At 38.2% G+C, this 14,309-nt stretch overlaps 1 long non-coding RNA gene across 1 annotated transcript; it reads right to left on the bottom strand.

Annotated features, from left to right (window-relative positions):
* Positions 1-3,719: 3,719 nt before the first annotated feature.
* Positions 3,720-10,844, bottom strand: LOC128080127 (uncharacterized). The gene is made up of 3 exons (XR_008206495.1): positions 10,763-10,844; positions 4,638-4,685; positions 3,720-3,832 (listed from the first exon to the last, which is right to left on the bottom strand). It is a non-coding gene; the product is annotated as an uncharacterized LOC128080127 (long non-coding RNA).
* Between the last annotated feature and the right edge of the window lie 3,465 nt (positions 10,845-14,309).

Genomic DNA, 14,309 nt, shown 5'->3' with positions numbered 1-14,309 from the left:
GGAAATGCAAACGTGTCACCATCACATCACATTTAAATTACAAATACTGTTTAAAAAAAAAAAAAGCAAAAAAGAAACCCTGCATCTTGAATCCTCATATACATCTGTACTTCCTAGAAGAAAGGCTCAGGACACATGACAGCCATGAAAATGTGCCTTGGGTATCCTATGTCAATGTGCAGTCTCCTTTTCTACAATACATGGTGAGGCCTGTTATTTTTTTTTCCCCTCAGTCTTCTACTGCTGATGCTGCTCTGCATGGCTCACATTGAGTGACTTTTTAACGTCATTCTGACTCCAGTTGGGAATGCTTGACAAAGAATACACCTCCTCCAACCCTTCCTTGGTGTTAGCATCTGACTTCTTAACTTTCTTCTTGTCTTTGCAGATCCCATAACAACCTCTCTGTTTGTGTAACAGAGAAACAAAGCTCATTGAAGTTGTTACCACAACGGCAGTACTGTTTTGAGGCTTTTTGCTCTGGTTCATACTGGGATTTGTACTTAGCAGTAGTGTCCTAGAAAGAAGAATCAAGGGTTTAAGGGCTTGTAAGAGCTGAAAACACAACCTGAGAGACCCACTTAGAGCCCATCCGCTTACACAGATACAAAAGGCTCCATGTTACTTTAGCCTATTTCTGTACTTATAAGCTGATTTTGCTCCAGAGAGCAAAACCTGCTAATGTTGTCTTGAACATAAGAGGGCTTTGTATATCTAAAACACATCTTTGATTGAAGGTTCTGAATGATTTGTGGTATTATGCTGAAATTAAAAGACCTCTGAATCCTGTCTGAGTGGGTGCGTGTAGTTGAAACTTAAATGTGTGGGTACAAACTTTCAGAAGATGACATCCTGCTACTCTCTTTCCATCTCCATTTACTCCTTGGAAAATGCTGGAAACCCTCTCTCAAGAGCCATCATCATATGCCAGTATACACCAGCTCACTGCACACACTGGATGCATCACCTGAAGAGATTTATCTGCAAACATATCTAAACTTCACATGGCTTTTAAGAGGAGAACGTATTTCATGAAGGAACAGAATATATTTTTTGAAAATATTCATATTTCACATGCTTTCTGGAAGTATCTTTTAGATTTGCAAGATCCAAGAAATTAAAGTTGCAGTTCTTTATTTTGTTAAAGAAAGGTGATAGGGCTAGTATTTTCAAATAGGAACCTATTTTCAAAGCATCAGAGAACGAAGAAATGGAAGTGAAAATACTATCCAGAAGCTGAATGCAGAGACTTCCTTGGCATGATATCCAGGGTTCATTTGGTCTGTCCTGTACTGTATGCGCTTTCTGACTTACAGTGATGTTTTGACTCCTGAGTAACTCCCTCTACTGGGGGAATTTGGATAGCACAGGTCCACCAGGTTCTTTCCATGACCTGCCTGCATAAAGGCTGTTTTGGAGGAAATGCATATATTATCAGGAAAATTTCCATACTCTTTGAAATACATACTTTTTTGTTTGAAATCCATTCTGTTCTCGCTGAAAGCATATAGTTTTTGAGCGTGTTTGATAATACAGACAGCAATTCTTTAACATGAACATGGCACTGTTTTCTTTTACTGTCTCTTGTACTCTCTTTCCAAGCTTGCCTATATATGGTTTTCCATCTGTTGATGGAAGAAAAACAACAAAAACCAACTTTAACAGAAGACAGAAATACAAAAATTTGAATGACTTTGTTAGGCTCCATAACAACAGTAGGAATGCAAAAATAGACTTGCTTTCCAGTGCTCTCAGTTGTTGCTGATACAAGAAACCAAGGCTTTACTTGGAAAACACAGCATCACTTAGCATTTCATAAAGCATTTTGCTTTTGTTGTGGCTGCGAGGCAGAAGTAATCACCGACCTCCCTCTCAGAAACTAACAGCTAGAGCCTGTGCTAAGTGTGCTCTTTACAGTACAGTAGAGTAAAGCTGGGAAATTGCCAAAAGCATGTGTAAATCAAGGAGGATTAGAAACAGGTGACTGCCAAGCAGCTCAGTCAGAAAGCCCTCATACGCAAACAAGTGGAAATTACTTGTCTTTAGAAAAAAAAAAAAAAGAAATAAAGAAAGAAAAAAACAGCCTCAAAGAGGCTTGAAGAGTAAATACTTCATGGATATATCACAAATCTTCAGAAATTGAAACATAAGGAAGAGAGGGCTGATAGGATGGTACAACCATCATTTTTTTCACTCCTACTGAATCTTCCAGAGCTGCTGGAGTAGGTCCAGAGGAGGACACAAAGAGAATCAGTGTACCTCTTCCAATGGAAAAGGCTGAAGGAGCTGGAGCTTTTCAGACTGGAGAAGGCTCCAAGGAGACCTCATTGTGACCTTCCCATATTTAAAGGAAGCTTACATACAGGAAAGAGACCAACTCCTTATATGGCAAATAGTGATAGGACAAGGGAAAATGGCTTTAAACCAGAAGAGGGAAGACTTAGGTTAGATCTCAGAAGGAAATCCTTTACTCAGAAGACAGTGAGGCACTAGCACAGGCTGCCCCAAGAAGTTGATGCTCCATCACTGAAGGCAATCAAGGCCACGCTGAGTTGAGTCCTGAGCAGCCTGATCTGGTATGGGACAACCAACCCACAGAACGGGGTTGAAACTAGAATATCTTTAAGGTCTCTTCCAACCTAATCCATTCTGTGATTATGACACCAAGACAAAAGCCTGATGCGGTTGCTGTCTTCTGCCAGCCTCCTTGCCACTCACTGGTAGAATTAAAATGCCAGAAATAAAGTGCATGCAAAAATAAGATACATAGTGGACAAAAGCCCCATACTGCTTTTAACTATCCCTGCAAAATATGCAGTTGTTAATTTCAAAGAATAATTGTGTCTGTCACTTGTGTCTGAACATCTGTTTTATGATCTCTAGAGAAAGTTGTGAATAATAAATTCAATGTCAGTAAAAACAGAGCAGTGTTGATCTCTTCTGCTCTTCAAGTCACACTGCTGTTATTTAAGGGCTTGAAATGTTTCTTTTCATGGCTAATTGATTGTGATCTATGTGACAAGTCTCCCAAAAGGAAAATATCACTGAGGGATCTTTTGCCTTATTAAAGGCAATGTCTCATCTTTAAAAGTTGGTTGCTCTCATCTTTGAGGTTGTTTTCACGAAGTTAAAGTGGAACCAGGCTGAAAACCCAGAAAGCCTATACCACAGAACCCAGGAGCAGAGAAGCCACATTGTCCTAATAAATTTGAGAAGAGGAAGTACCCACTCAATGGGGAATTTGGGTTATGCCATCATCACCGCATAAATAAGGGACAAGTTACACACGTGACTTCCACTGAGAGGTCCACGTGAAGGACTAAGCACACCGCATGGCTTCCAAGGAGGCCCTCAGAAAACCAGTTAGCAACTCCATTCACCAGTAGGCATCGCCATTACAAATTCGCTGGAGGAAAGAAAAATATCAGCCTGGTATGCTGTTACTTATCAGTACTTTCCACAGCATGTTTCTGCTTGTATCTGATGCATTTATGTAGTCTTCCTCCATATCTGCCTTGCTGGATTTCCGACTCCCCAGCAGTCAACCTATCAAAGCTGGATGGCTTTCTTTTTGTCCTCAGGATACCAAGGATAACAAGTTATTTAAAACTGCTTTGGTCTTCTCTGTTTCAAGATCTGGTTCTGGTCCTTGTCCCTGTGCCCCACATCTTCCCGTGGACTCGGCTCACTGCTGTGATTACAGTAACCTTGCAGCACTGCAGCGCTGATCACAGCAGCTGAGCGTGAGCTTGCCGGGAGGTAATGACTTCACAACGTGCACAGAAGTAAAAAAGGCAGCGAGGATTTTTTTTTTTAGAAATAACCGAGCGTCCTGTTTTTCATTAAATTTTAATGGGTTAAGAAGGTCATACACAAAACTCAGGACCAGGCACCAAGATTGTGTCTCAGAGAAAGACTACAAACTGAAAACACTATTGTATCTTTGCTTTTTCTTTCTTTCTTATCAGTTTCTGCAAGTTTCTTTCATTTGTTTTGATTTTTAATATTTTTTAACCTTTATTTTTGAATGAGGACTGAGTAGAATTTTATAAATAGTACATATTTTTGAACTTTTTTTTTTTTTTTTTTAAAGTGACTGCACATGACCTAAAATTCATAAGATTGGAACAGAAAACCAACATAAAAATAACTGGTTCATTTTAAATCACTTTTGGATTTAGTTGCAGGACAGATGTCACAAACTCTGATCTGTCACTCTAACTCACCAATCAGCTCAGGAACTATATATGTGAACACTGAAATACATTCAGTTTTGGAACTCTCAGTCCGAATCAAGCAGATCCTGAATCTTCCAAAGCACATTTCCCATTGATTTTCCTGGATTTGTCATCCTGCCAGAACCGAGACAAATTCAGTATGTCTACACAACCTGCCCAAAATCTGAGGTGGTGAAACAGATGTCACTTCTAAATATTTTGAGCATAAACTGAACTTTCCTATATCTCCATGCAACTTTCATTTGGGAGTTAATAACTATTTGAGATAAAATAGATGCAGAGAAAGTAACATATTGGATAGAGAGGCAGGGGTCTGTTAGTAAAACAGCACTTGCTAAATTGGAACCTGCAAGTGTATGAACTGTTAACAATTACAGCTGATACATAGGTTTTAAATACCTGTATATGTACCGGGTGTGTTTGATGCTGCTTCTCTGTTCTGTGCTACTGCAAGGAAGAAAACAAAACAATGAAGTTAATATGCAGAGCTCAGGACCAAGACAACCAAACAGATTTCTATTACTTCAGTGCAAACTAAAACCTACTCTGAAGCTCACTGTCCCTATGCAGTGTGACACTATTTATCAGAGTTTCCCAGCTGCAAAGAAACTGTCTTTTTGGTGACCCTCATAATGGATAGGCTAATGCACTTGTTTAAGTCTCTAACCTGCAGTGGCTTTGCTGAGCCTCATTGAGAGGTTTAATGATGTGAGAAAATAGAACCAGAGAGCTCCAACTGAAGGCTGAGATCTTAATAGCTATTTCTCTCTGAACATCTTCATGTCATGTTTGTATTTGCCAAATCAGGCATACAATTAACAAGTGCTGATGAAATAGACAGGGCAGAATTGTTGCTAAATTAAACATTTTGTTCGTTCTGCATCAAATGCTGAGCTCATTCTTGTATCTGTCCTGGTAATAAATAAATAAATAAATGAATAAATCTATTTGACACTTCAGCATCTTGATTCGATTCTCTTCTTATTTGTTTTTCAAAATCAAAATCCACTAATCACAGTCTAGGATTTTCCTCCACAGCATAACTTCTAACAAAGTAAAGAACATCTGAGAGGAGATTTAGACTACCCAGTCCTCATCCCAGCAGATATTTTTTCATCTTCTGTCCAGATAAATGTGGATAAAAGAAAAAACCTACCTGCTGTTAGTAGCACTTGTGCCCCCACCCAGCCTGCACATACAGGTGTGCTTGCACATCTTCAATATTGACTGCTGCTGCTGTACAGTTTGTGAGATCACAAGATCCAGACCAAAAGAGAAATAGCCACTGCAGCTTAATGAGGTGGTACTCAATTTTGCCTCAATTCCAAGTGATACTTTTTGCCTCAGAGTGCTTTGGTAGCCCCGCGATGGAAACTGGCACAATGCTCAGAGCTTATTTTATCATGTTTTACTGTCCTTTCCAATGTTTCATCCATATCCCTTTCTGCAATTCAAAAGCTTTCTAATTTAACAGCTGATATTTCCCTTAGATCTGAGCTTAGCTCTTGCCAGAAACCAACATGTAGCAGGGGAAAAGACCAGGTGGAAATTCACACACTGAAGCTCTTCTTCATGCTTGTGGTCCCATTTTATACTGCCTGAGCATGGACATGATCCTCATTACCTCCAACTTTAAACAACCCTAGTGCAAATAACTGATCAAGAAACAACAAAGCATTTTTTTGTTTTGTTTTTAATTATTCTTTATCCAACAGCTTGCTGTATTTATCATAAAAGTGTAATTTTATCTGGTATGTCATACATGCAAATGGTTTTAGAGCTCATGCCTTATGGTTTGGAAGTTAACACACACAGGGCTGCTTGTTTAGTCCTGAGGTGTTATTCACATCTCAGCGGGTCTCTAATAGATTTTCCACATCATTTAATGCCTTGCAAGATATAACATTGCATTGTGTCATTTTTCAAAAGCAATTAAGCCATAGTTATGATTTTAGGGAAGTCGCCTGCCAATTCATCAGAAAGCAATATGTTTCTTTTTCCTAACTCATGAAGACAACCGATCCAACTCTAAAGATTGAAATTCTTAGGATTAGAAGAAATGGTTGTAGAATGGCTGCTATATGCTATATACACAGGTGAAAACAGACCCTGTAGCTCTATATAAGCTATATGGCTCTGAAAAGAAGTTGTAGCAAGGCAAGCGTCGGCCTGATGTCCCAGGAAACTAGTGATCAGAAGTAATGGCTTTAAGTTGCCCCAGGGGAGGTTCAGGTTGCATATTTGGAAAAATTTTTTCTCCAAAAGAGTGGTAATGCATTGGAACAGACTGCCCAGGGAGGTGGTAGAGTCCCCATCCTTGGAGGTGCTCAAGAAACATGGAGATGTGGCACTGAGGAGTATGATCAATGGGCATGGTGAGGATGGGTTGACAGTTGGACTAGATGACGTTAGAGGTCTTTTACAATCTTAATGATTCTAAGAACCAAGTCTGATCCAAAAGTGGCCACAGACACACAAATGCAATTCCTGTCCCTCTCCCCTGCTGATGCACTCAGGCGAGCACTAACACTTCTCAGGGTTACCACAGATTCACCCAAATTAGACACCAAGTGGAGGATCTGAAGATCCTCAGCTACCCATGCAGATAAACCAGTATCTTGGGAGAAGCAGCAACTTGGAGCAGAGCGCATTCTATCAAGTTTTGCTAATACTGATGAGCTGGCAGCAAGGCAGCAGTCATAACAATCAGAGCAACAGGGAAGAGGAGGCTGTGTCCAGGCTCCAAAGTATGAGATCTAACCAGGAAATAAGATGAACATCAGGAGCTGTCTGGAAATCACTCCTTAAAGCCCTCCAAAAGCTTTCATGAAACATCTTTAGAAGGATACAAAACATCTTTAAAAGGATACACAAACTGTGCACATGCTGAGCCAACTTACTAATTTAAAGAGAGTAACTATCAGTCTCACAAGAGGTAAAATTTCATTTTAGGCCATTTTTAGTAGCTTATAATACTCTAATTCCTTTTAATCTTATGCTCTTTCATGCTTTCCTCTATGCCAAAGCTGAAATATTTTGTTAAAGTTGAATGGAAATCAGCTCACAATTTCAGATGCGAGTTTAAAACAGAAGCAATTTTACAAACCTAATTATACATATTTAGAAAAGGCTTAGAGGCTGGATAAAAATCATCCCTGCCCTGGAGCCTCACAAGCTTATGAAAATGTGGAGATCAACAAAGGGCAAAACCATCATGCTCATTTTGCACATTTCATTAGATCTAAAGAGCAAGCCAAATGTGTGATGAGGAGGAATAGGGCGAGGTAGGAGGTCTGGCTCATGGCCTTACCGCTATGTAAATTTGCAATGCAAATTTCTCACATGCAGTAAAGTTGCCATTATAGTTTGATCAAGAAATGGTTTGAAAATATATGAACTGAGCAGTTTATGTATAACTTCATTCTGCATTCTTATAATCATTTCCAAGTCCTGTCCAGAGAGCAAAAAAACCTTGTCACAGATACTTGCATTTGGTTCAGAAGGGCTATTCAAAGTGCTCCTGCTTCAAAGCAGGAAAGAATCTGCAACTGTGTGAACTACAAAGAAATTTCCTGATATATAGAGGATTTTGGCACTTAATACTTTTGTTTTTCTGTGTGCTGTGAGGCACAGTAGTGGTTACTGTAAGGAAAAGATAACAACATAGGATGGTTAGGCAATAGTTGATACTTTCTTTTCTATACTTCTGTCCAATTTTCAGAGCCATTGCCTACATCTGAAGCCTTTGCTAGGAATATATCTTGGTCCTTAATTATTAACATTAGTGATATGATCTTAAATGGCAAAAGAGATTCATCAGCAAATCTTATGCATCCCAACACCTTGAACCTACTTTTTTCCAACTAAATAAAATATCACCCTGACTGCTGTCAAGTGCGTTAGAAAAGGCAAGATAAATAGATCTGTCATCTTAAAGTTTCTTGTAATGATTTAGTAAGTCTTCATTAACTCTTTCAAATATATATTATTTCAAGCTGAATTCAATCCCATGTGCTAATGGCTACTCTTGTCTTACAAAGGACTAGCTATTTTCTATCTATAAAACCCAAAACAAATGGACTAAGTGGTATCTGATAATAAGCACTTACAATGAACAACCTGTGACCAGGTTTATTGATTGAAAAGGAAAATCTGTGTCTATTTCTCTATTTTAAATATAGACTAGGAAAAAAAAAAATCATTATGTTGGGGTCAGAGTGGTCTCGCTAGCAAATATCATCATGAACATTTGCTATTGCAATAGTGAAAGGCTAAAATCTTCCTTTAGTCAGCCTGTGAGCCAGGATATATTCAGAATGCAAATGTTGCACCTTGACAACAGCAGAGTATTTGACTGGTCTCTTGCAACCTACTCATGGCAACTTAAAAAATCAGCTCACAACAATTGTGTTACATGGACAGGAGGAATCCCTATAATCCTTATACTGCAACTCACTTCACAACACGTGATAAGAATTGGAGAACACTGCTCTATTATTTGACTTTCATCTACCAACAGGAGTAAAAGAAAAGTTTTCTGGGACCGGCACTATTTAACACTTTTGTTGGTGACACAGACAGTGAGACTGAGTGTACTCTCACACCAAGTTATGTATGCCATCCAGAAAAACCTTGACAGACTGTAGAGGTGGGCCTGTGCAAACCTCATGAAGTTAAATAAGGCCAAGTGCAAGGTCCTGTATCAACCCCTCTGTATCACTACACACAGAGATGAATGGATGGAGAGCAGCCATGTGGAGAAGGACTTGAGATACTGGTGGACACAAGCTGGTCATGTGCACACACAACCCAGAAAGCCAGCTGCATCCTGGGCTGCATCAAAAGAGGAATGGCAAGCAGGAGAAGGGAAGTGGTTCTCCCCTTCTATTTCACTCTTGTGAAACCCCACCTGGAGTACTGCATTCAGCTCTGTGACCCTCAGCATAAGAAGGATATGGAGTTATAGGAGCACCCTAGAGATGATTAGAGGGCTGGAACACCTCTCCTGTGAAGAAAGTCTGAGCGGGTATTGTTCAGCCTAGAGAAGAGAAGGCTCCAAGCAGACCTTATAGTAACCTTCCAAAACCTAAAAGGGGCCTGCAGGAAAAGCAGTGTTGAAGCATTTTTTATTAAAATAGTATTGAAGGCAAAAGCTAGAGCTAGGAATGAGGATAGATACTTACTGTGTACTACATAGTGTTTCTGTAACTATTTCATGCTGTAATAAATAGGATGTACCTTGTTATCAAATTAATGTTGAAGGAAGTGATCCTCCAGCTACATAAACTATTTGTCTTGAACTCTAGAGTACTTTAATTTTGAACATCAACAAAAGCACAATTTATGGCTTACAGCTACATAACTAAAAAACTCCAGAGTTTTTCCACAAGTTTTTCATTAGTGTACAAATCCCAAAATATTGCTGTAAATAATTTCAGTAAATCTGTCATTATCCAGGCCAAGCTAACTCTCCAGGTTTACTAGTAGGGATTTGTAAACAAAAAAAAAAGTCAAGCTCCTTACTGTCTTTCAAAGAGTAAGAGTTTTTGAAAACAGTACAGACTACTTCCAAATTACAACATCTTTACCATCACTTTTTTTTTCCTGAGTTGCAACAGGACACCTTTCCTTCAGAAGCCAAAAGTGCAGAACAACCACTCATATTTTCCACCAAATAATGTTTCAAACCCATCTACACAGTAATTCGCTTTTCTCTGAAAATATTTTTGTTAAAACAAGGGCACAGGTTAGAGGCACTGAACACTCGTAAGTCTGGAAATAAGACTTGTAGATGACATCTTCAGCCAATGAGTAGAAAGCCTCAATTCCTATCATAAATGTAATAACTATAGCAACATCATTCTGCAGTACTTCTATGTCAAAATCCATTTATCAAATTCCTCAATCACCGTAAAGCAATCAGCTAACAAGTTACCATAATAATAAAACAGAAAAACCTAGTGCGACTTTACAAAATGTATTAAATCTCATGTTACGTGGTCAGGCCCGCATAGCCTAGACTAGAGAAAGATTGGATTCCAAAATACATTTTCCCACTTCTCACTTCCCACCATTCACCTGAGTCTACAATGCTTTTTCAAGTCATTGTGAAACCCTGCCTGCAACCTGACAAAGGTTGTTTGCAACCATACTGCTCCAGAACAAATTTGCAATTGCTTACCACTCTACCCTTAAAATTTTCATAGCAATTGTACTTCTAGAAGAAAGCATTCAGCAACTCTGAGCACAGCATATCAACATTTAGTATGTGATATAATTCATCCAGTGCATACGGGGAAGCAACATGGGCAGCACCAACACTCCTTGGGAGAGAACATCAACAATTACATTTAACAAAAAACAGCCTCTAACCTAAGTCAGAGCTATTCAAAGATCCATAACATTTCTTTGAGAGATGAGAACTAAATTCATTAAAAACAAACAAACCAACAAACACCAGAAGATATGTCAGGTTTATAAACTAATACAATATTGCTCTCAGGTTGTCCTGTTTGATTACATACCTGTGAATAATTTCTCTTCTTGGCTGCTCTACCAGAGCTCAGCCTCTCACCCCCACACCTGCCAAATCCCAACTCTATTCCCAGAGTCTTAATTACCTCTTTTTTACTCTTGTCATCTAATTGATTGGTATAATTAAATTAAATTAGGAGCAGTTGTTTCTAATTTTTTTGTTAGCTTTGAGTTTGTTACTTCTTCATTGGATATCACAAAAGTACATGTGCTTGAAAACAATCCTTTCTGTATGAGATGCTTAATATAACCCATTAAATCTCCCTACGCAATATTTTTTTTACATTCTTAAATTGTACTGGTATATCACTAAACAGCTGTTACTACACGTTGGTAAAGCCAATTTCTGAACCAATTGATTAAGATAATAAATATATGTTAATATAATGTGTGACCAACTGCATTTTGTCTTGTCTAGACTTCTAACAGACAGTTCTGTTTGATTCTATCAATTTTAAATAAATAACACATTTGAACAATAGTAATGGAAAGGTTTAGCAAAGTAGGTGTCATACACTGAGTCAAAACTCATCAAAAGGAAGTTCTTACACGTTAGAAGACTTAGAAATCAGCTTCGTATGAGTCAATTTTACACTCAAAACAGGAGACACATATAATTTTTTTCCATCCATTTGTCTTAGTTATAGATCTTCCTTTCCCTTTTTAAAACTCAGAGTAAACATTTTGTACTGTAGGCTCCAAAAAAATAAAAATAATAAAAAAAATAATTAAAAAAAAATTCCAGAGCTCTGGAAAATTTTGCAACCTTTTTAGGAAGTGGTTAAACAGGTATACATAACATGAAATGTGCATTAGTGAATTTTTTTTAAGAAACAGCATTAATTTTTTCCTTGATGTAAGGTGTGTTGTACATCACGCACAATATGTTCACTACTAAATATTTACATCTTATTTTTTAACATGATTTTTCCTCTTGCCTCTTGGTAGCAGTCAGAATTTATAGAATGAATCAAAAGAGCCTAAGGTCTATGATATTTTTCTGGTTTCTGACAGTTTTTCTATCCATCTGGAATTGCAAATATTTTCTTGCTACCTACAGATTTTCACTGAGATTCTTTGTCATTTATAGGCTGGTACTTAAGATGAAGTCTTCCATATGTGAAGCATTTCATGTGGATGCACTCCTTTCTGTGAAGACTATAGTGACAATTACAGATTGTTGGTATGGAAATTAGAAGGAGAAATAAAATAAGCACATGAAAAATAAAAGGGATTAAATATAAACAGGGTTCAAAATTAACTGTCCCTTAAAAATCTGTCTTCAAGAAATATCTTGATGATTCATACTGCTGCGTAATACTAGGTCACTGCAACATTTTCACACTCACCTCTTCCATCCCTCCTCCTCATTCCTATTTCCCATATTTGCTTTATCTAACCTGTGATTGTATGTAAAAGCTGGCAATCACGTAGGAGTCACATTGAATTTGTACAGCACCTAGTTCAAGTCCTGTTCTTAGTGGTAAAGTTATCACTGGGTGTCATAAGATCACCCTCGAAATAGCACTCCAGGAAATCAGTTTTGTGGATTCCGGTCCCACAAAGACTTTACCAGTATTCATAGGACCACTGAAAAAGCACAAAGTAAAATAAGTACAAATGAGTCTTTGCAGGATCACAGATGCACACTGAAGGCTGACTATACTCTGTGCCACGTTTCAGAGGCAGAAGTCTTAGCATAGGGAACAGGTAAGATGAACATATGTTACTTAGCTAAGTGAATTTATGCTAAGTGAAGTAGCAACAGTGAAAATACTTCGAGAATGTGTGAAGGGAAGCATTAAATCTTTCTCATTACATTTTTTTCACCAAAGAATTTATTCTAGACAATGAAATCTGTTTAGAACTAAAGGCTCAAGCTATGCTGTGTTTCTCTAGGTTCAGCTGAGTGGGAAAAAAAATTAAAAATCACTATCAGATAGGCAGATTATTCTTGGATGTGGATGTAGGTAGAAAAATATGGGTAGCACTTAAGATTAGGCAAGGAGTAGGAGGAGATGTCTGCAGAGGAGAAAGCAGAATTTTGTATCTGAAAGTGTAAAGTTGAAAGACATTTGAAATACATCTGAAATACAATCAGAAATACCATCAGTAAAGAGAATGAAAAATTATGAGGCATACCTTGATCATTTCTGAATAGGGGTCAACTTCATTTTTTATCCCTCAATTTCCAAAATTGAGACTCTATTTTTTATTTATAATTTTGAAAGTTCCATTAACCCAAATAGATCATTCTGTTTTTCCCTCCTTCTTTTTCCTTTTTCTTTTTTCCTTTTCCTTTTTTCCCCCCTTTTTCTTTTTCTTACTCTTTTTCTTTTCCTTTTTCAAGCCTTTAAAATAAAAACAGTCAAAAAATCACAAAGTTGTTGAAGCAGGAATCACTATCATTAGCCCAGATGATTTTCAATAGCTCTCAGGATATGTGTGGTCCATATTTGCTTTCCTCCTCTATAAGAGAAGTTCCATAACTACATCTCTTGCCCAAGAGAAGTGAGAGGATCATCCTGGTTGTCTTTTGTTTTCTACAGGTGTTGTTTTTTCTTTATATTGATTTTGTATGATTTTTTTTTTTTGCTTTGTTTTTAAATGGAGCTGTTTCACCAGAAAGCCACTTGAAAGAAAACCATCAAAGTCTCTTTTCAACAAGTTATAAAATAACCTTTTCAAGGAGTTGGGAGACTTTAATTCAATCTCTTCCGATAATTCGGCCAAATGATATCTCTAAATATGGTACAGTGTGGTATGATTAAGTGAACATTCAGGTACAACTATAATATTAACAGAACTGGATAAATCAAAGGCAACCCCACAGGATAACTCACCACCATTTTTGCTTATGAGTACCCAAAGCAGAAACATGTCTAACCCTGCTGTGGGGAGTCAGATGGAGACAGCAGGGAGTGCGGGAGCGGGACACGGGCTGCCCAGAAGGAAGATACTGGCACATCATCTCCTCCCACCTCCTCTTCTGGCCAGGAGAACCTCTGACAGGGACTCATCTGTGCACTTGGCGCCATTGCTCTTCACTTGTCCAGCTCCTGCTGTTGCAGGAGCAACTTCCCTCCTCCTTTAGCTTCCATTGGTTTTTAGTATCTACTGAGGTTTTCTAGCTGGTCCTGAAGCTGACCAAGCCCTGAGCCAAGTACTAAAACTCCAAATCCTTCTCAAAGGGGGATGTCAGCAATATTTGTCTATAGCCAGACAAAGGAAGGGCAGGAAAAACAGAAGCTGTGGTAAGGCCTTTGAGAGAGATTAGCTTGGGAAAATGAGAGCAAAATTAAATAATTGTGTCTTCAAATTTCAATAAAATTGTATGTGTAGAAGAACAAAGGCCTTTTCATCCTGAGCATGTAATTCACATCATCAGTAAAAATCATACTTCTCATTCTGAAGGCAGTTAGTGGGATTCTGTTCTTGTGTACTGACAACCATCAGGCCAGACATTCAGCTGACCTAAGATACCAAGAAAAGATTTCCAAGTTTGGGATTAATCTCTAATTTAATCGAGCATCCTCC

Source organism: Tympanuchus pallidicinctus, unplaced genomic scaffold, assembly GCF_026119805.1.
Source record: "Tympanuchus pallidicinctus isolate F22 unplaced genomic scaffold, pur_lepc_1.0 scaffold2, whole genome shotgun sequence".
In the NCBI taxonomy this organism is placed as follows: domain Eukaryota; kingdom Metazoa; phylum Chordata; class Aves; order Galliformes; family Phasianidae; genus Tympanuchus; species Tympanuchus pallidicinctus.
This window is presented reverse-complemented; position numbering and strand designations above follow the sequence as displayed.